This window comes from Sinocyclocheilus grahami, unplaced genomic scaffold (assembly GCF_001515645.1).
Source record: "Sinocyclocheilus grahami isolate Dianchi unplaced genomic scaffold, SAMN03320097.WGS_v1.1 scaffold1416.1, whole genome shotgun sequence".
NCBI classification, from domain to species: domain Eukaryota; kingdom Metazoa; phylum Chordata; class Actinopteri; order Cypriniformes; family Cyprinidae; genus Sinocyclocheilus; species Sinocyclocheilus grahami.
Window position 1 is genome coordinate 175,817 of NW_015506595.1, and position 21,526 is coordinate 197,342.

Sequence of the window (21,526 nt, forward strand, 5' to 3'; positions counted from 1 at the left end):
ATATATATATATATATATATATATATATATATTACACATGTATATAAAATATCTAATATAAATATTATTTTAATGAAAATTAGAAATGTTACATTGGCAATAAAATAAATAAAAATTATTAAAACAAAGGACTAAAGTACTAAAACTGAAATAAAATAAAATTAAAGCAAAACAGAAATACATGTTATTGTTAACTAAATCTGGAAAAATGGTTATTTTAAAATGATTGATACATTGTAATATGTACTGCACTTTTTAGTAATTTTTACTTACTAGTTTTAAACATTGTAGTACTTCAAGTTAAACAAAACAAAAACAATAAACGTTTCCGTTATATTTTATTTTATTTCAGTTAATGTTTACCTTAAATAACAAAAATGTTTTTGTGGTTTTTGCCTTCGTTAACTACAATAACCCTGAATACAGCTAAACTAAAATAAAAATAGCACATTAATAAAACATAACATATAATTAATAACAACATTTTCATTTGATATAAATATTAATTTACACTAATTGAAAATTAGTAATGTTGCCTTGGCAACTAAAATTTAAAAATATTAAATATTAAAATTACAAAACTGAAAGCTAAAACAGAAATAAAGCCAAAAAAGAAAGCATTAAAAAAATATTAAAATTTACATGAAAACTGAAAATATAAAAATAAAAGCAAATGTTAAATATTATAATAGAATACAAATAATAACTAAATAAAACTGCTCTACACATACTCCCTTTATAACTCCATATTACAAAAAAACATTAAAAGTTTAAGAAAAAAAAAAGAACAAGCGGTTGACTCATTAGTTATCCTCACTAACTGACTAGTTTGGATTACCAGAGTGATCACAGCAGCTCAACATGAAGCAGCAAGAACAGACAGAGACAGGCATCAGATCACACTGGGAAAGGGGTTTCTAGGCCTGCGGCCTGAAACACAAAGACGCCATTGAGTTTAGTGGATAATGAGCCCCTTCAGCAACCCCTACCCTCATACGACAGGCACCTACCCGGGACAGGCCCGCCACAAAAACAATTCAGCCTTCACACACATACACACAAACCAGTCAGGACCTGAGCCGGACGGCCACATCCACACGGTCAACAAACACCAGAAATACCTCTGCTCACACAGGGGCTCAGTGTGTGTGTGTGTGTGTGTGTGTGTGTGTGTGTGTGTGTGTGTGTGTGTGTGTGTGTGTGTGTGCGCGCGCGGAGAAACCTCACACACATACACACAAACCAGTCAGGACCTGAGCCGGACGGCCACATCCACACGGTCAACAAACACCAGAAATACCTCTGCTCACACAGGGGCTCAGTGTGTGTGTGTGTGTGTGTGTGTGTGTGTGTGTGTGTGTGTGTGTGTGTGTGTGTGCGCGCGCGCAGGGAAAGCCCTGCGGGACGTCTGAGATTAGTTGGGTGTGGGGTGACATCATTCCATTCAAATCAGAAGAATTACAGAGGAAGAGCTGCTACGCCACACATGCATACATTTATGTGCCACTTTTGGCCAGAGTTATATTGAAACACACAACACTGATGCAAGCACTTCACAAACACATGGTTACATCACGCTTGCCTTGCATACTGGCCAATTTGAATGAAAAAACAATAATCATCTAAATCTAAATTTAAAAAAAAAATCAATCTACATATAATAAAAAAAAAAAAAAACAATATTTATTTTATTGTGTGTGTGTGTGTGTGTGTGTGTGTGTGTGTGTGTGTGTGTGTGTGTGTGTGTGTGTGTGTGTGCGCGCAGGGAAAGCCCTGCGGGACGTCTGAGATTAGTTGGGTGTGGGGTGACATCATTCCATTCAAATCAGAAGAATTACAGAGGAAGAGCTGCTACGCCACACATGCATACATTTATGTGCCACTTTTGGCCAGAGTTATATTGAAACACACAACACTGATGCAAGCACTTCACAAACACATGGTTACATCACGCTTGCCTTGCATACTGGCCAATTTGAATGAAAAAATAATAATCATCTAAATCTAAATAAATAAAAAAAATCAATCTACATATAATTAAAAAAATAAAAAATCAATATTTATTTTAATTAAATGAGAATTTGAAATGTTACCTTGAAAATGAACTGAAAAAAACTACTTGGGAGTGAAATAAAATAAAGTTAAATAGAAATATAAAAAAATAATAATTGATCAAATGAAAACTGAAAATTTAGAAAGCAAATTTTAAATTTTAATATAGAATTTAAAGGGGTCATATGATGCGATTTCAAGTTTTCCTTTCTCTTTGGAGTGTTACAAGCTGATTGTGCATAGATAAGATCCCTGAAGTTGCAAAGACTAAAGTCTCAAACCCGAAGAGATATTCTTTATCAAAGTTAAAACTCTGCCACGCCCCCCTAAAACGGCTCGTTCTAACACGCCCCCACATATCTACCTCACTATGTGGAAATATTTGCATAATGCCGCCCAAATGTGCGCGCTTGTCAAAGGAGGGACTTTGTAGAAAACGAAGCGTTTGAGAGAGGCGGGGCATAGAGGACCTACAATAATGTACAGTATTTGAAAAATAATGTGTTTTTTGAACATTAAAGCATGTCAACATATTCTGTTACACCAAATACACAAAATAATGATCTTTAAAAAAAAGCATCATATGACCCCTTTAAATATGGAAAAATGCTCTACATTTATTCCCTTATAACCCTATATTAAAAATATATTAAAATAACAATAAATACATCGTGAATACGGAAACATTTGATTTTGTGTAGAATGAGAGACCCAACGGTGGTTTCGGTTTTGTTTTAGCCTAAATTAATTAGTTTTAACTTCTTATATTTTTAATTCTTGTTCTTTTCTAAATACGGTTAATTGAAATGATTTGTTGTGGAGTGAGGGGAACTAAAATAGCCTAGCTATGTTTACAGTGTTTATTGTAATGTTTGTAAACGTTTCGCATCGGCATTAGACCCATTTCTGAATGAAATAATACAATGCGACTTATACTCGCCTTGCGTTTTTTTCTTCTTCTAAAAAACAAAACATTTTTATATATAGGCGTAGCGTATTTTAACCATGCAGCAAACCTTTTTAAATATTTTTATAAATTACTGAAAAAAATTTATAAATAAATGACTTTTTAAACCGTTTAACTGATTGTATTAATCGGTCAAAACTACTTACAGTCGGTTAACGGTTAACCGGTTAAAATTAACATCCCTAATAAATACAATAATAAAAATAGACAATTAAAAAGTTTAATTACAGTAATAAAAGTAATTTATTTATATTACTATTTTCACACACACTCACAGACATCTAAATATAATATCAACAACAAAATCAACGAATAATTGTTTATATTTTATACATTATATATAATATTCAAAAATTTTAAAAAGTGTGCGCGTGCACACAGACATGCACACAGAGCAACCTTACACTAAAATGAAAACTGAAAATATAAAAGTTTTACATCAACATATACATATATATATATAAAATATTTATATTTAACAGTAAATTGTAATAGTAAAATAGATTATAGTTATTAAAAATTACTTATTAATAATAATAAAAGGTTATTAATAGTTATTAAAAAACATTTATATTAAAATTCAATATATTAACAATACATAAAAAATACGAATACTTTGCAAACACACAGCCACATTGCACATCTCCGCTCTAGTATCAGAATAATTTGTACTGAGACCAGTGGTGGCATCATGGTGTTTCGGAGATGTATGAGACACAACTCTCTCGACGGCAGTGAAGTGCCACTCCCTGCTCAAGAACGCACGCGAGATGAAGTTCATCGTCCCACACGATCACACACTCCTGCAGCGGTGTGATTGACAGGTGAGGGTGTGGTGCTCACAGGAACGAGCTCAACGCACACAATCAGCACGAGTGACACTCTCTCCATCCAGCCTGCTTTCAACAGCTTTATGGATTTGACACTGAATTGCACTGTTAATATGTTCACTAATAACATGTACATCTTCAAAGAATTATAAATATGCATAAAAACTATTTATCTGGAGAAAGTGTGAATGTTAGTTGCTCGGGTAAAACACACCAGCATGAGTGTGTTTTAAGCGTTTTTTAGGACAGGAGTTTACAAACCAGTGTCCAGGGAAAGTTTAGATGAAAACAGTATTAAAAAAATAAATAAAATAGAACTAAATGATTTAAATAATACAGTGTAAAAACGTAAAAATAAATAACAAGATTAAATAAAGTGAATTAAAGATAAATTCAAACGGTGTAAATGTAAAAAAATAACAAGATTAATCAATATAATTATTTATATAAATAAATATATATTTATATATAAATAAATATAATGTTTTATATTTAATATAAATATAAAAAATTATATTTATATAATAAATAAATGTAAATACATTATTCAAATAAATTATACATATAAATAATACAGTGTAAAATGTAAAAGTGAGTCAACATGAAACATTAGCATATTGCCCGCCCACTTGTTGGTCGTTTCCTGTTGGTCTGAATGAAAATGCAGTTTAATTCTTTGCCACTAGGTGCAGCTTTTGCAGCAGTATAAATAGCGGTTTCCCCGGTAAGGTTGTACACAAAGCCTCACAAGCTGTTTTATCAGGCATCACAGGCGTGATGAAATGGAAATCAGACCAATCACTGCAGATTAGCATCATGCAAAGGAGGAGTTTGGAAAAATGAATCGTTGAGAGAATCGTTTGGGAGTCGTTGAGTATGTAAGGTAAAAATAAATGCATATTATAAGACAATGACAGTGTTTTTTGACAGTTATATTGTAAAATACAATGAATATGATTTTTTTTCTTAAATATTTCGAGTAATTTTTACAATTTGTTAAATGCTGTATCGAGTAGTAGTAGTAATAATAATAATAATAATTATTATTATTATTATTATTATCATCATCATATATAAATGTCAACATTTTGGGCATTTCTTCAAAAAAGCCCAGAAAACCTGGAGCTAAAAATTTTAAAAAAAAAATTACAATTAAATCTGTAACCTAACACACTAAACTAGACAAATTTGTAACATCATAATAAATTATTAATTACTATAATAATTATAATTTTATTAATATCATCATATAGGCCTGGGCGATAAAACGGTATTGGTATTTAACTATTTATCGATGGTACACCTTCATCGATAACGGTAGAAAAAAATGTTCGATATAGCGGACGATATAGCCACGTGCTATGAGTGATGCACACAGCACACACAAACACGAACATGAGTGCTGTGCCTGTATGTGATGAGGAGATTGTGAATAAAGAATGAATAATAGTCGAATGAAAAAAAAAATAATAATTGCATTTGAATGCAAAAACGGTGCAATCGAATGTTTATGTGTGTGTCAGGGAGCGTCATCAGTGGCGCACGAGACGCGGTGATAATGATGTAAGTGACGTTGTTGCATTTTAATGTTTTGTTAGTCTAGCCCACGAGATGCGCCGCTGCTGCGTTATTCATTCAAAATATCAGAGAAATATAGAAGCTTAATGCGGAGAAGATCTTGATTAGGTTAAAACCGAAACCAAGCCATTCACACAGAATGCATATTCAGCGCATTTTTAGACGGACAAATATGACTGCTGCACTCGTGTCACACAAGAGATATATAGACAGCCATGCACAGTTAAAACAGTTTAAACGTTTAGAAAACACGTCGCGAATTTGTGAAGGTTTATTTCTTTTCACTGCTTCTGTTATGTTTTAAATGAAATCTGCGTGATGGGCGATTTGGCTCTTTGTATTAAGCACTGCATAAATACATTATGCTGTTTTGTTCATAATTGTTTATGCAATTTACGAAATTTAAATAAATATGTTAATTTAGACGTTATGCACGTTTTTTATAGACAGTTATTTCATTGCACTGAATAAACAATTTAATGCGCTGCATTATTTTGCTCATTGTGCCTCCTGTGGCCTCGGGAGACAAGACAAAAGTTTCCTTAAGACTTATTTAATCTGCATATAAAACATCGAAAGGAGATATTTGTTTACATTTTTAAAACAAAACAAAAAATATTTGTTGTCTTAATAAATTGAGTAAATAAAAAATACAGTGGTTAAATAAAAAAAATTTGATTGCTCTTGGTTTTAAAAAGGGTTATAAAAAAATTTCAATAATTATCTATACCGAACGATATGAAACATTATATCGTTGATACGTTTTTTTAGCTATATCGCCCAGCCCTATCATCACATTTGGGCTTTTCTTTTGCTCATCTTTTTCAGACCTACAAACAAGCAAAGAAAACCTGGAGCTAAAAATATAAAAATTAAAACCCACAATCACACTTCGTAACCGAAGGGAAAAAAAAATCTGAATGAAGTGAATCTTGCTGAGCAATTTCACTAAACTATAAACAGTTATTTTGTTCAAATAAGCTATCAACACAGTTTGTAACCTGAATAACAACATATCTGGTTAAATGGCACTTGTGTAGAGTATCATTCAATCCTTACTACAGGAGACCCAATCTGGAAATGAGCTTTGATTGAAATGTGTCTGTGAAATAGAAGGCAACACAAAGTGACAGAAGAGCTGATTGAAGAATGCTGGACAGGAGTGTCTGACTCAGGGAGAGTTCACAGGAATTGAAATCATCCCAATATGGCACGAGAGTGATGTTAAGAATGCCAGCGTGTCACACACACAGAGAGAGGCTGTCCAAACAAATGAAGTGTGTTTGTTTGAAGAGCGAGAGTGAGAACACAGCCGAAAGTGAAGAGACGTGGGAGAATGTGAAGACTCCAGTGCATCTGCATCCATTCTCAAGGGCAAACGCCTCCACCTGAGCAGAGGATCCAGTTTCCTGCATCACGTGACAGACTCATGGCAACTAATGATGTTCAAAGAGAGCTGATCTCCAACACATGAGGGATGCATGAGGGAAACAGAACTATTTTTAACTTGACGTGTCATCTGAAAAACAACACTCAGCGAGAAGCGACATCAGTCTGCATGTGTGCACAAAACTGCGGGTTTTTTAATTGCTGGTTTGTATGCATCAGACAGACGTTGATGACGGTTCTGTCACTCCTTACTGAGCTTTGAGTTTTTAAGATGACACACCTGGAGTCTGGCGATAATATGAGTAAATAAAAAATACAGTGGTTAAATAAAAAAAATTTGATTGCTCTTGGTTTTAAAAAGGGTTATAAAAAAATTTCAATAATTATCTATACCGAACGATATGAAACATTATATCGTTGATACGTTTTTTTAGCTATATCGCCCAGCCCTATCATCACATTTGGGCTTTTCTTTTGCTCATCTTTTTCAGACCTACAAACAAGCAAAGAAAACCTGGAGCTAAAAATATAAAAATTAAAACCCACAATCACACTTCGTAACCGAAGGAAAAAAAAAATCTGAATGAAGTGAATCTTGCTGAGCAATTTCACTAAACTATAAACAGTTATTTTGTTCAAATAAGCTATCAACACAGTTTGTAACCTGAATAACAACATATCTGGTTAAATGGCAAAAATAAACATCTGTGGTCATGTACTTGTGTAGAGTATCATTCAATCCTTACTACAGGAGACCCAATCTGGAAATGAGCTTTGATTGAAATGTGTCTGTGAAATAGAAGGCAACACAAAGTGACAGAAGAGCTGATTGAAGAATGCTGGACAGGAGTGTCTGACTCAGGGAGAGTTCACAGGAATTGAAATCATCCCAATATGGCACGAGAGTGATGTTAAGAATGCCAGCGTGTCACACACACAGAGAGAGGCTGTCCAAACAAATGAAGTGTGTTTGTTTGAAGAGCGAGAGTGAGAACACAGCCGAAAGTGAAGAGACGTGGGAGAATGTGAAGACTCCAGTGCATCTGCATCCATTCTCAAGGGCAAACGCCTCCACCTGAGCAGAGGATCCAGTTTCCTGCATCACGTGACAGACTCATGGCAACTAATGATGTTCAAAGAGAGCTGATCTCCAACACATGAGGGATGCATGAGGGAAACAGAACTATTTTTAACTTGACGTGTCATCTGAAAAACAACACTCAGCGAGAAGCGACATCAGTCTGCATGTGTGCACAAAACTGCGGGTTTTTTAATTGCTGGTTTGTATGCATCAGACAGACGTTGATGACGGTTCTGTCACTCCTTACTGAGCTTTGAGTTTTTAAGATGACACACCTGGAGTCTGGCGATAATAAAACTGAATCAGTGTTGTTGTTATTAACTTGGAGGAAAGAGGAAAAAAAATAATAATAATTTTATATATATATATATATATATATATATATATATATGCAAATAGAAATAAATTATACATTGACAGAAATATATATTTTTAAAACTTTATTTCAGTTAATTGTGAAACCAAAATCTAATTTTCAATCAGCTAAAGCACGAACTTTGCTAAAACAAAACTGAAATAATTACTAGTAAAAGCTAAACAGACATATTAAACAAAAAAGTAATAAAAATGACTAAAACACAACAAATTGACTTTGACTAAAAATGTAAACATAACATAAAAACTAAGTAATAATATTAAAAAGATTATTTTGATATGAATGTGTGAATTCACACCTTCATACACACACTTCCCGATCAAAGCCATATGTGCTGAGCTTTATGGTTACAGGATGTGACACAGGAAGTTTCTTCAGCCCACACGTACAATAAATCACTCTAAACTCTGATCAGAACGAGATGAATGACCTTTGAGCTACAAAAAGGAAAGAAACTGAACAAGACAAACAAATTGCACAAGTGTTCAAACTTCATGCCGAAATAGTTTCAGAGATTAATGTGCAAGTAATTGAGGGAAGCACTCCGGGTGGAATAAAAATGAATAACCGAGAGAGAGATCATCGCTCCAGTCTTAAAGGGACAGTTCACCCAAAAATCAACATTCTGTCATTTAAGGAAATCAAACATGAGGGTGAATAAATTATCGTAGAAATGTCATTTTTGGGTGAACTGTCGCTTTAACTCACAACAAAGGAGACCGAAGAAAGGTCCTGTCAAAAAAAAACATCCCCCGGTCCAAAGAAAATGAGCTTTACAACCGTCATCAGGTGCAGATGGACAGGGAGTAGGAGACTCGGAAATTAAGACTGAGAACATCTCGTTCTTTGGATTCACAATTGACTATAAACATTTTTCTGAAAATCTACGCACCCTCAGGTCATCCAAGATGTAGATGAGCTTGTTTCTTCATCAGATTTGGAGAAACGTAGCATTGCATCACTGTCTCACCAATGGATGCTCTGCAGTGAATGGGTGCCATCAGAATGTGAGTCCAAACAGCTGATAAAAACATCACAATAATCCACAAGTAATCCACACCACTCCAGTCCATCAGTTAATGTCTTGAGAAGCCAAAAGCTGCGTGTTTGTAAGAAACAAACCCATCATTAAGATGTTTTTAATGTTAAACCGTTGCTTCAGGCTAAAATACAAGTCTATAATCCATAATAGCACTTCCTCCAGTTGAAAAAGTCCATCTCCTGTTGTTCCATCCACATATTTGTTTACAGCTGTTTTGGACTGTTTTTGCTTACATACGGTGCTTGATCTGTGCAGATTTCTCTCCTGATTCAGACAATATTATAGATAGAAGACTCGTATTTTAGCTTCAAACAATGGGTTGAAGTTAAAAACAGATTTGTTTCTTACAAACATGTAGCTTTTAGCTTCACAAGACATTCATTGCTGGACTGGAATTACTTGTGGATTATTGTGATGTTTTTTTCAGCTGTTTGGACTCTCATTCTGACGGCACCCATTCACTGCAGAGGGTCCATTGGTGAGCAAGAGATGTGAAGCTACATTTCTCCAAATCTGATGAAGAAACAAACTCATTTACATCTTGGAAAGCCTGAGCAACCCTCTACGGACACCTTGGCAATTGAATCGCCATTGGCTAGTAAACACAGATACATGAATCGCACAGAAAAACGATGGTTCCGCTCTGGAGATTCTGGTGGTGCTTAAGGTTTGCGTATCAACCGCTTAATCAGTTTGTGGGAGAAATAAAAACTGTTGCCAAGAAAGGTCACCAAACCAAGTGCGCTTAAAATTCCTGCGCCATCCTCCCGAAGCAGTGGTGGACAAGCAGGAATTTGGCAAAAGGTCAATCTGTAACTAATAAGGCAACTAACAGGAGTCAACAACAGCAAATCAGAGCATATTTGAGGACAAATACTAAGAAACTGACAAAACGCAGTGCTGTCTTTCCCATTTCACAGACTATCTGGTAACATCTCTGCCCATTTTCACCCGGTGACTTTGGCGTATTTTAAGTGCACTACTTGTTCTGTGTGTTTTAGCTCTGGTGGCGGACCGGAGCTTTACTAGCACTGACTCACAAGGGTGAATCGGACTCTCTCTCAAGGCTGCTTTCACTGAGGAAAGTGAGTCGGGTCGGATTAAACTGAGGCCTCACAGGGACACAGGAAATCTAGTCTGCCAACAGAGTCATCTGACAGAGCCAAAAACACACAACCACCTGTAGCTACTAGCTAGCGACTGTGCATCAGATTAAGATAGCAACAGGTAATTCTGTCAAAGTACTGCAGGCACAGTATTACAGGCTTGAAATACACCTCAGTGGGTTTCGGAGTGCTCGGAAACAAGCGAAATTAAATGAAGTGGTTTCTCATCTACCACACTCTGATCAGAAACAAAAAGAAAAAGCAGAAGGACATCAAGCCACAGCTGAGAATAATACAGAGACACATAAACTGTGATATACTGCGACTCGCCCTGCGTTCTCTCTGACTCCGGCTCAAAAGGTCAACCAAGACCAACCTGGCCTGTTAGCAGACAGGAGATCCGATCTTTCCTACCAGGAGGAATCGGATTTCGTATGGTAACTGGAGAAGCCACTGCAGAGACGGTGTCTCTGGTCTGACAGACTTTAGCTGTTATTATATTGTTTATTATAACACAAATAGAACGATGCAGTGACCAATCAGCATCCTGGACTGGAATAATCTGCTTTAGAATGTAAGATATAGTATCAAACTGCAGTAATAGGCCAGCATGATTTAGGGGAGAAAGAATCTTAATGCAATTTTTCTGGGAGGGGCCGTTTGAAAATTGAAATGCAATTTTAAAAAGCTTCAGGTTTGCTATTGTTGTTTGTACAATATAGCCTAACCTAAATTTGGTAAGAAATTGTGATTATTTATAAATAAGGCTATAAAATACAATAATAATAATGATTTTTATAATAACTACTACTACTAAATATAATTTTTAAAAACATAAATATTACAACTGTAAAATTATAATACTAATGTTTACAATATATTTATAAAATAATTGTTTTAATTTAAAGTAAAATTTCATTAGAATTTTTTTTTTTTAATAATCATTTTAATTTACAGTACTAATGTTTTGGAAAGTGGTAATAATAATAATATATTATTAGTAGTATTACTACTACTACAATTTTTTTTTTTTTTAATGCAATGTCATTTTACAGTAATGATAACAACATATATAGGTAATACTTATTTTTGCTTTTCATGCATTAAACCATCTTTTATTTTGCCTGAAATCACAGGGAGCACTATAAGTTTGTGAAGATGGTTGTCACAAGTTGCATATTCAAATGCATGTTACAAGCGACCCAAACTCAGAGATGAGTTTGTGTGAAGCAGCATTTACTGTGAACCGAGCCGCTCTGAGACACTGGAAACACTGGATCATGAGCTGCTCACGTGTAAATGAACAACGCCACGCTTCACTCTGAAAACAGGCAGTGCACATGCTTATTTAATTAAATCATAGCCTTTTGCAAATTGATAATCGCTCTAAGGCAAATCACATTTTCTGTTTTACAATTATGCAGCCCCTACAACAACAAAAAAGGACACGCAGGGACTTCTGGGACCTCCGTTGAGTGCACTAATTCGCAAAAATGCGGATTTTCCAACGCTAGTGGCCCATCACTGGGGAACATGGAACATTTGAAGCTCTGTGGATGTTCATTCCTCACATTCCCCAGTGGAGAGAGAGCGAGCGACAGAAGCCCTCTGAACTCCCACTAGAGAGAAAGAGACGGCCCAGCTCCTCACAGCCCACACCAGGATGGAATGTGTCTCTTCAGCACTTACATAAACACTCTCTCTCAGACCCTCTCTGGGCTAATATTTACTGTGGAATGCACTAAACCAGTGTTTGGAGGGTTCTGCGAGTCAAAGTGCAGGTGAGAGTCTGTGGGAATTCAGCATCTACACAACAACTAATCTCACTGGATCAATCAGGATTAACTGGAGCTTTATATATTCTAAAAGGATCATGAGTGGCATTTGACCATGTAAAAGTTGCTATGACACTGTCATTGAATTATGAGTGGTTGCTATGCAGTTGCTTAAAGGGTTAGTTCACCCAAAAATGAAAATTAGCCCACAAATTACTCACCCTCAATCATCCTAGGTGTATATGACTTTCTTCTTTCAGACGAATCCAGTCGGAGTTATATGAAAAATTGTCTTTGATCTTTCAAGCTGTTTAATGCCACTCAGCGGGTGTTGCATGCATCAGTCCAAAAGAACTTAAATAAAAAGTGCTCATCCATAAAAATAAATAAAATGTCTCACACGGCTCCAGGGGGTGAACAAAGGCCTCCTGTAGAGAATCGATGTGTTTTTGTAAGAAAAATATCCATATTCAAAACGTAATAATCCCTTTAATGTAGCTTGCGCTCACAGTCCTACACGGAAGCAGCTTCGGGCTGATGACGTTTGAGTTCAGCATTGCACATGCGCCGGTGAGTCTCGTGAAAACCAACGTTTGTTAACAGGATCAAAAGAAGCAAAGTTTCCTTACTTTAGCAAAGGAAAACCAGTCTCCTCTTGGCTTATATCGAAATCCTCTGACATTCTACTTTACAAATTCAAATAAGTGACCAGTGTTTTGTTTTGATCTCTCCCCTGCGTTTACGCGTGCGTCACTTCTGAGCGGCGCATGCGCAACGCTGAACTCATAAGTCATCCGCCCAGAGCTGCTTCCATGTAGGACTGTTGGCGCAAGCTACATTAAAGTGATTATTACGTTTTGCATATGGATATTTTTAGGGACTTTGTTCACCTCTCGGAGCCGTGTGAGACACTTCTTTTTTATGGATGGGCGCTTTTTATTTAACTTCTTTTGGACTGATGCACGCAACACCCGCTGAGTGCCATGAAACAGCTTGAAAGATCAAAGACGATTTTTAATATAACTCCGACTGGATTCATCTGAAAAAAAGAAAGAAAGTCATATACACCTAGGATGACTTGAGGGCGAGTAATTTGTGGGCTAATTTTCATTTTTGGGTGAACTAACCCCTTAATGACACTGCATACAAACAAAAAGTCTAAAATGACAGAAAAAAGATTAATCATATAGGTACGTCTAATGGAGTATCAGAGTACTGCCAACTAATTTTTTTAAAATGTTCAAGTTTGAGGTTTGCAATTTTCTTTTTGTATCTGAAGTCTCTTCTGCTCACCAAGGTTGCATTTATTTGCTCAAAGCAAAAATAGTAATATTGTGAAATAGTATTACAATTTAAATGAACTGTTTTCTATTTGAATATATGTTAAAATGTGATTTATCTCTGTGATGCAAAGCTGAATTTTCAGCATCATTACTGCCGTTTTATTTACATTACTCCAGTTTATTTGTATAATGTTTCTCCCACACGCAAGTTTCAGTTTTTCTTTAAATAATTAACCATTGTCGATAAATAATTCCACTATAATTTATGCTTGTTTAACACTTATATTTTTCTGAATAACGTTAAATTAAAAGGATTTGTTGTGGACTGATGAGAATAAAATACACGGTTATATTGTTTGCAGTGTTTGTAAAAGTTTCACTTCCACTCTTATAAACAGATTATAAAAGCACATTTACATAAAAATACTATTTCAGTCTTCACACTTCAAAATTTTACATTCACTTGCCATTTCTTTGTAACTATTTGTGAAAATTATTAGCAGTTTCTACGTGAAACTGTTTGAACACCAACTCGGTTTTCAATTCACTTTACCAGTATTTTACATTAGATCGAATTAAAATAAATTAAAATAAAATGTGATTTTATACACCGATGCAACTTCTGTGTTTTTTTCTCAGAATAATGCAATTTTGTCCCTGTGTGACTTCAAAACATTTACTAAATTACTAAACAAGTACATTAAATATACTAAAATAACATTGGGCAGGTCTGGAAAGCAAGCCAGATGGAAATGCAGTCCTTTCAATACAAATCTAATATTAAAATGTGACTTTATAAACCGATGCAACTTGTTGGTGTTTTATTTTCTTCAGTCAACAATGCAATTTTGACCCTGTGACTAATCATACCACTTTTTAATGTATGCATGCCTCCTAATGTGGTGTGTCATAAAGAACAGCTCAAGGGAAGAAAGTGAGAGAACGAGAGAGAATGAAGTCAGACAGGTCGGTCCGGTAGGCCTGGTCTCCTGGTATTGTCACTCTCTTCCTGTGTCTCCTGTAATGTTCTCATGCCCTTATAAGGCAACGCACACTCAGTTCTGTGACGCAATAGGCTGCCAGAATCCCGCCCCCTCCTGAACACATACACATAAGCCACACTCACACCTGATCAAAGTCGCCACACCTTTTCCTGTCTCGCGCCCAAAAATGCTCTCACATCACAGAAAGGAAAGTGTGTTTTTCAAAGTTGATGTTCAGCCTCATTTGTGTTTGTTTGTCCTTCGGGTGCAGGAATGTGAAATATGAGCCCACCCCTCTCAGTGGGACGCTTACAATGAGACAACAGAAAAAAGCAGACAGAAAACAGGCACCGGAGAAACTGCTGTTCACAAACTTCTGCCAAACTTCCTCTTCCTGTGTGAGTACATCGGCCTATACGGGACAAGACAGACAAGTATGTGCAATACGGAAAGAGACGGTTGGACCATTCAGTCATTTCAGTAGAAATGCATGCGCGCGCGCGCGCACGCACGCACACACACACATTTCCTTTGAGTGAGATATTGTTCTCAATCTCATCAACTAAAACTACAAATATATTTTAAAAAGTTAAACTAAATAAATGTAAACATTGCAATTAGGTATACAAGTATAACATATTAAAAAAACGTAAAAACTTGAGAAACTTGTTTTTTAAAAAAAGATACATTTATTTCAGCAAGTTGCTAAGACAGCATTTCAACTTGTCATCTAGTTTAAGTACTAAAATGACTAAAACTGGAATAAATTTCAATAAAACTAAACAGACGTTAAAAAACTAATTAAAATTAAAAAACTAATTAAAATGACAAAACACAAAAACAAAACAAAAGGAAAAAGAAACATTTACGTTAAATACATAAATGTTAACTGAAATAAATGCAAACATACAAAAACTTTATCGTCAAGGGAAGATTTCAGGTTTACATTTAGCTGAAGTTGAAGCAATAAAATTACAAAAAAAAAGTTCAATTAAATTTATATTACATTTGATTTCAGTTTTAGCAAAAAAAAAAAAAAAAAAGACGAAGAGACAACAAATTCACTAAGACTTTAACTAAATTTAAAGAAAGAAAAACGGTTGGACGATTCCCGTCTTTCTGTATTTTATTTCAGTTAGTTTCTAATGCAACAAATACAACATTTAAAAAAATGTTAAGTACTAAAATTGAAATAAATAAAATACTTAAGAAAAAAAGGACAAAAATTATAAATTGTAATTAAAAAAGGAAAATATGAAAATTCTAAATATTATTAATTACATAAAGTATGTTAAATCTATTAGACAGACCTAAAAAGAAAGTCAGGCGTAATTATTTTTCTACAGTACAAACTGTATTTTCTATCCACTAACCCTAAAACTACCCCTCACACAAAACTACAGGAATTTTTTGATTCGCTTTCAACCTTCTGTATGATTTATAAGCTTGTTTCTAAAAATGTCCCCACAAGGTCCAAATTTAATGGTATCACTATACTTGTGGGGACATTTGGTCCCTATAAAATAGTGAATACCATTACACACACACACCAGACATTCCAGTGCAAACTGAGTCACTGTCCCACTCCCAAATCCGTTTGACACACATACCGATGATGACTGTTGACGGTCCATTCATCTAGAATGACCGTGTTTACCCATATAAAGACACACGATCACACACACACAATGGCATGATCCTCTTTCCCAATAGGTGTGTCAAGGCCTTTCTGTGCTATAACGTATTCAACAGTGTGTACGGAATCAGTCATGGTCACACACACACTATAAATGAAGACATGCGTTTGTGTTAGAATTAAACTGGAGTGAGTTCATCTTTCCTGTCAGTGAAGTGGCTTTGCCCACATCTGTTTTTACACACTTCAATTGGTTGTGTAAGTGTGTGTGTGTGTGTGTGTGTGTGTGTGTGTGTGTGTGTGTGTATGTAAGAGATGTGGTGGCACACCACATCATAAACAAAAAAAAGGGATGTCATAATACCAAAATGTCAACAGTCACTACAAACAGCATGTAGTTTTATATGCTAATATAAATAAATACTAACTTGCAACAACAAATAAATAAACATGTAAAAGTTTAAATAACGTATATATTGCATTTAAAGGGGTCATCGGATGCTAAATTCACTTTTACATGTTGTTTGAACATAAATGTGTGTTGGCAGTGTGTGTACACATCTACCCTATAATGATAATCATATCAACTTGTGGAAAATGGGTATCCGATGACATCTTTCAAAAACAAAAAACGGCATGCAAGTATTCAAGGACAAAAAACATTTATAAAACCAAAAAGCTTAAATTTAAATTGTGTTACAATTTAAATAATTACAATTCTATATGTATAAATTCTATATATTTGGGGACGAGACTGTGATTGCCATATTGCCTGTGAAGTAATATATTAGTGTAGTAGCACACAATCTTAGAATACATGAAAATCATTCTAATACATTTTTTTTTCTTTTTATAATCTGAGCTCAAAAATGGAAGTGAGCTTAATAGGTACGTTTACCCTATCTGCAGCAAAATCAGTGATATTGAGAAATATTATTACAATTTAATATCACTGTTAATGTGAATATATTTGAAAACGTAATTTATTGCTGTGACCAAAGCTGAATTTTCAGCATCATTTCTCCAGTGTCACACGATCTTCAGAAATCATTCAGCTTAAGAAACATTTCTGATTATTATCAATAGAGATCGACCGATATATTGATTTACCGATATTTTTCCCGATATTTAAGCATTTTACAATAATCGGATATCGGTTTTGTCATATCGGATTCACCGATAAATGCCGCCATCTTGTGGATGTTTTGAGAATTGAGCGCAGGAACCCCATTGCACCACGGCGTCTGAGGGGAGAGGAGACAACAACAACGGCGTGCACAGGTACTTGATTTACTGTAGTTAGTCAACTTTATTTAACATAACAGCCATTAATGCACAAATTAGATGTACTACATAAATGCCTGATATGCAGGTTATGCAGCTTGGCTCGAAGAAATAGAGATGAACTCACTGAGTCACGTAAGATAATCCATCAAGTCCTGTCCCAATAAAGACGTAACTTTGCGTGAATTAAATAATATGCAGCCATGAATGGGCGCATGTTGGAAATAAAAGTGCTGAATTTAATTTGCTCTCTGTTGTCTATGCTCATCGTCTCATGAAGTCGGAGTCACGTAGGCTAAGATAATCTGTCAAGTCCTGTCCCAATAAAGACGTAACTTTGCATGAGTTAAATAATACAGCCATGAATGAGTGCATGTTGGAAATAAAAGCGCTAAATTTACTTCTCTGTCTGTTGTCTATGCTCATCATTAGTCTCGTGAAGCCGCTTTCATATTGCTGTTCACTCACCGGGTTGATGTGGTTGATGCTCAGAAAATGCTCCAGCACGGCCACCGCATGTAACTTTTAACAAGATTCACTTGTTTAAAACACCCCTAAATTGTATTAACATTTACTATAGAATCTTTTTTTTTTTTTTAAGATGGCTGAAAATAGGAAAAACCAAAGTAAATTAAAATTTAATTTATAACAGTAAATAAATATCGGTTCTGCATATCGGTTATTGGGAACATAAACATGCAAAAAATTGGTATCGGTTATAAAATATCAATATCGGTCGATCACTAATTATCAATGTTGAAAACAGTCATATTTTGGTGGAAAGCAAGATGCAAGATTTATTTTTCAGGATTCTTTGCTGAACAGAAAGCTCAAAAGAACAGCACTGATTTGAAATAGAAATCTTTTGTAACATTATAAATGTCACTTTTGATAAATTTAATGTGTCCTTTTTGAGTTTGGGGCTTTATTTTGAATAACTGATCTTTCATGAGAAAATGACAGGAAGTAACACACAGCTGAGCTGCTCACTCATCCTGACCGGAGACTGAGGTGTTATTTGTGTCATGATTCTGCTCAGATCTGCTCTCATGACATCAGGCTCTCGGTGGGACTGTAATGGTCTGTCGAGAAACCACACACTTTAACGCCTGGGAGCATCTGACCACGACCGCTCAAGAACCGCATGCTTCCATGAAACCCAAGTCCCCAGCAGAAAAGACGAGGCTTGTGAGTCAACCAGCGCCTTTTCACCCGCCGAGACAGACTGGAGAATCCCAGGCGTCACATCCAGATCACACACGCTGCTGGGTATCGCTAACGGCTTCTGCTGTGTGTTTAGCAGCAAGACAAAAATGACTCAAACGCCCCACAGCGCTGACGATGCTATCGATAGCTGGAAACTGTGCTGTGGCTGCTCGCTGTTGTTTGTCTAGCATCTTGGTGAATTGTACGACCTAAAAGGCTGCATTATTCAGTCAGCAAAATCTAGTTAGCATTCACATCAGGATCTACAGTGAAAAAAAAAAAAAAAAGTCAACTGCACCTAGGCCTGGGCGATAAAACGGTATCGATATTTATCGACGATAACGATAGAAAAAATGTTTGATATAGAGCACGATAAAGGCACGTGCTATGAGTGACGCACACAGCACACACAAAGACGAACACATGCTGAAATGAGTGCTGTGTCTGCCTGTGATGAGGAGATTGTAAATAAAGAATGAATATTAGTCGAATTTAAAATAAACATTTGCAATGTTATGTGTGCGTCAGGCCATCAGTGGCGCACGAGATGCGGTGATAATGATGCAAGTGACGTTGTTGCATTTGAATGTTTTGTTAGTCTAGCCCACGAGACGCACCGCTGCAGCGTTATGCATTCAAAATATTAGAGAACTATAGAAGATCTTGAATGGGTTAAAACCGAAACCAAGCCATTCACACAGAACGCATATTCAGCAAATTGTTTTTGTCGGACAAATACGACTGCTGCACTCGTGTCACACAGAAGAGATATATAGAAAGCCATGCAAAGTTAAAACAGTTTAAACTTTTAGAATACACGTCACGAATTTGTGGAGGTTTATTCCTTTTCACTGCGTCTCTTATGTTTTTAAACACAATCTGTGTGAATGGCGCTTCGGCTCTTTGGATTAAGCAATGCATAAATACATGATGCTGTTTTGTTCATAATTGTTTATGCAATTTACGAAATTATATTTGATTTTTATGTGTTAATTTGTACGTAATGCACGTTTTTATAGAGTTACTTCCTTGCGTTGACTATTTAAATGCACTGCATTATTTTGTTCATTGCGCCCTCCTGTGGCCTCAGGAAACAAGCCAAAAGTTTCAAGACCCATTTAATCTGCATATAAAACATTAGAAATTAGATATTTGTTTAATTTTTTTTTTGTGTTTGATTGTTAAAACTAAAAATATTCGTCGTTTGTCTCAATAAATTGGGTTAATTTAAAAATACAGTGGTTAAATAAAAAAAAAACAATTATATTGCTTTTTGTTTTAAAAAAAGGTTATAAAAAATGTCAATAATTATCGATACCGAATGATATGAAACATTATATAATTAATTAATTAATAATAATAATAATAATTTAATTTATGCATTTAGCAGATGATTTTATCCAAAGCGACTTACAATGCATTCAGGCTATACATTTTTTACCAGTATGTATGTACTATTTATCATTGATACATTTTTTTTAGCTATATCGCCCAGCCCAATTTTAAGCGTATGGCTCTGCTTGTGATTTATTAATCAGAATTTTGCCAAATTCCATGACATTCTACATTTTACAGTAAATAAAAAAATAAAATAAAAATTCTTGATTCCATGTTTTTCTGAGGAAACAAATCAAACAAACTTAAAACTATAACTACACAAATTGAATGACAATAATATTATGTAGTCATATAATAAATTACATAAAAAAAATCCATTGCTTTTTCATGCCTAAAATTATAATTGAAAAAATTCTGACATTCCTGGCTTCCCATGACTGGGGAAACCCTGTTAATCCATTTTTTTTTCTAATTTTAAACATGCCGATTCCTCCTCTTTTGATACATTTTTTTTAGCTCCATCTGACACTAAAGGAAAATGAACGTCAGATATGCTCGTTTCTGGTGTGTTTCTCTACCAAAAGTCAGCTGGAATTTAGCAACATCATCCGTTCTGCATGTGAGCAAACATGTCACGCTTACTGATCGGAAGCAGACCATAGTGAGAACAACTGACCAGCTAAACTAGTCAGGTCAGTCAAGAGTTAAACCTCTGAAGTGACCCAAAATAACTTGAGTTATATAAAGCGCTGATGTTTTCATCCAGAGAAACCCCTGCAATAACCCACAATGATCAAGAGTCATCAATTCCAGTATTACTAACAACATTTCCCACGAGACAGTTGATCACATGTTTCCTCACACACACGAACAAAACGGAAACCACAACAACCACAACTTCCTCCCGCCAACGAGAGCATGACAGAGACACAAGCAGCGAGCCCTGAATGCATGTGGGGCTCCGGGCTTCAGCGTTTCGGGTCAGCGCTTCTCAAACGCATGAGAAAAGTGCTTCCCTCTTATTTTGCAACTGCTGGCTTAAAGATCTCTCGATGGGAAAAGAATGCACATCTGCAGCGAGAACGCGAGCCATATATGTGGGTTTCACATCAGTTCTGCTCCAGCGTCGAGGAACAAGGGAACGTTTTCAGCTTTTCACGTTTTTAACTGTGGGACGCAGGGAGCATGACAGCATCCAGCCAATCCACATGCCACGTCGCAGGGGTCAAAGTTCACGGTTTATAGACTTCCTGAGCTAAACGGCCATATTTGTGCAAAACGGCTGACAAAGTACTTCTCTGTGCTTTAGAATAACTACTTCACGGTTTTTCTTTCAAACATCACATTTGATCACCTATATACACACATTAATATGCTTTTGTGATTTCAGCATATTCTCAAAAATATTAAAATGGAAATAATTCTAAAATCAAACCGAACCAAATTGTTTCAAATTTCATAATGAATTTGACTTTCCCAATTGTGTCTGATATCTGCACAAGGACAAAATTGATATAAAAACTTAAATCATAGTGATTGCACATGCATACACATCTTATATTTCATATGATTTCATAGTGAAATACATAAAATATATTAT

The 21,526-nt window shown here is 35.4% G+C and overlaps 1 protein-coding gene across 1 annotated transcript in view; it reads right to left on the reverse strand.

Moving 5' to 3' along the window:
* LOC107570110 (alpha-actinin-4) overlaps positions 1 to 21,526 on the reverse strand; it is a 54,944-nt gene that overhangs the window by 17,133 nt on the left and 16,285 nt on the right. The gene's annotated exons all lie outside the window — the stretch shown is intronic.